General features: G+C 36.4%; 1 non-coding gene across 1 annotated transcript; it reads left to right on the top strand.

Moving 5' to 3' along the window:
• Positions 1-476: 476 nt before the first annotated feature.
• LOC112793918 (small nucleolar RNA R71) lies at positions 477-584 on the top strand. The gene has a single exon (XR_003198605.1). It is a non-coding gene; the product is annotated as a small nucleolar RNA R71 (small nucleolar RNA).
• Positions 585-2,536: the final 1,952 nt, after the last annotated feature.

Here is a 2,536-nt window from a genome sequence, read left to right as displayed (position 1 = left end):
AAACCTTGTTGAGGTCTCTGTTGATCCTTCCATGAGAAATTTGGATGATTTCTCCATGAAGGATTATAGGTGTTTCCATAGGATTCTCCCATGTAATTCACCTCTTCCATTGAAGGGTTCTCAGGATCATAGGCTTCTTCCTCAGATGAAGCCTCCTTAGTACTGCTTGGTGCATTTTGCATTCCAGACAGACTTTGAGAAATCATATTGACTTGTTGGGTCAATATTTTGTTCTGAGCCAATATGGCAGTCAAAGTGTCAATCTCAAGAACTCCTTTCTTCTGACTAGTCCCATTGTTCACAGGATTTCTTTCAGAAGTGTACATGAATTGGTTATTTGCAACCATTTCAATTAGCTCTTGAGCTTCTGTAGGCGTCTTCTTCAAATGAAGAGATCCTCCAGCAGAGCTATCCAAAGACATCTTGGATAGTTCAGAGAGACCATCATAGAAAATACCTATGATGCTCCATTCAGAAAGCATATCAGAGGGACATTTTCTGATTAATTGTTTGTATCTTTCCCAAGCTTCATAGAGGGATTCTCCTTCCTTCTGTCTGAAGGTTTGGACTTCCACTCTAAGCTTACTCAATTTTTGAGGTGGAAAGAACTTTGCCAAGAAGGCATTGACTAGCTTTTCCCAAGAGTCCAGGCTTTCTTTAGGTTGAGAGTCCAACCATGTCCTAGCTCTGTCTCTTACAGCAAAAGGGAATAGCATAAGTCTGTAGACCTCAGGGTCAACCCCATTAGTCTTGACTGTGTCACAGATTTGCAAGAATTCAGCTAAAAACTGATGAGGATCTTCCAATGGAAGTCCATGGAACTTGCAATTCTGTTGCATTAGAGAAACTAATTGAGGCTTAAGCTCAAAGTTGTTTGCTCCAATGGCAGGGATAGAGATGCTTCTCCCATAGAAGTCGGGAGTAGGTGCAGTAAAGTCACCCAGCACCTTCCTTGCATTGTTGGCATTGTTGTTGTTTTCGACTGCCATGGGTTCTTCTTCTTTGAAGATTTCTGTTAGGTCCTCTACAGAGAGTTGTGCTTTGGCTTCTCTTAGCTTTCTCTTCAAGGTCCTTTCAGGTTCAGGATCAGCCTCAACAAGAATGCTTTTGTCCTTGCTCCTGCTCATAAGAAGGAGAAGGGAACAAGAAAATGTGGAATCCTCTATGTCACAGTATAGAGATTCCTTTAGGTGTCAGAGGAAAAGAAAAGTAGAAGACAGAAGTAGAAAATTCGAACTTATCAAAGAAGATGGAGTTCGAATTTTGCATTAAGGAATAGTGTTAGTCCATAAATAGAAGGATGTGAGAAGAAGGGAAGTAATTTTCGAAAATTAAGTAAAAGATTTTGAAAACATTTTTGAAAAACACTAATTGATTTTCGAAAACCAAGAGTGGAAAAGAAATCAAGTGATTTTTGAAAAAGATTTTGAAATTAGAAATCAAAAAGATTTGATTGAAAACTATTTTGAAAAAGATGTGGTTAAGAAGATATGATTAGTTTTAAAAAGATGTGATTGAGAAGATATGATTTGAAAAACATTTTAAAAAGATTTGATTTTGAAAATTAAAAACTTGGCTAACAAGAAAAGATATGATTCAAACATTAAACCTTTCTCAACAGAAAAGGAAACATACTTGAAATGTTGAATCAAATCTTTAATTGATAGCAAGTATTTTTAAAAATAGAAAGAAATTGATTTTGAAAACATATGATTGAAAAGATATGATTTGAAAAAGATTTGATTTTGAAAAAGTTTGAAAACTGAAAAAAAAATCTGCATTAAAAACAAAATCTTCCCTCTTGTGCCATCCTGGCGTTAAACGCCCAGAATGGTGCACATTCTGGCGTTTAACGCCCAAAACTATACCCTTTTGGGCGTTAAACGCCCAACCAGGTACCTTGGCTGGCGTTTAAACGCCAGTCTGTCCTTCTTCACTGGGCGTTTTGAACGCCCAGCTTTTTCTGTGTAATTCCTCTGCTGTATGTTCTGAATCTTCAATTCTCTATATTATTGACTTGAGAAGACACAAATTAAAAATATTTTTGGATTTTTAATAATAAGGAAAAATCAAAATGCAACAAGAATCAAATAACAATGCATGCAAGACACCAAACTTAGCAGTTTGTATACTACTGACACTAATGGAAATGCATATGAGACACATAAACACTCAAGTCAAGAGAATTCAAAGATTAGAGTAAGAAATCATCAAGAATTATTTGAAGATCCTTAAGACACATGAATGAATGCATGTAATTGACACCAAACTTAACATGACACTAGTGTCTCAACAAGAAACATAGAATAACAATTTTTTTTTTGTTTTTATGATTTTGTAAATTTTTTTGTGCTTTTTCGAAAATTAAGTGGAAAAAGGTATCAAAGTTCTTAATGAGAATTCCAGGAATCAGTGCAATGCTAGTCTAAGACTCCGGTCCAGGAATTAGACATGGCTTCACAGCCAGCCAAGCTTTCAAGGAAAGCTTCGGTCCAAAACACTAGACATGGCCAATGGCCAGCCAAGCCTTAGCAGA

Source organism: Arachis hypogaea, chromosome 3 (assembly GCF_003086295.3).
Source record: "Arachis hypogaea cultivar Tifrunner chromosome 3, arahy.Tifrunner.gnm2.J5K5, whole genome shotgun sequence".
Taxonomy (NCBI): domain Eukaryota; kingdom Viridiplantae; phylum Streptophyta; class Magnoliopsida; order Fabales; family Fabaceae; genus Arachis; species Arachis hypogaea.
This window is presented reverse-complemented; position numbering and strand designations above follow the sequence as displayed.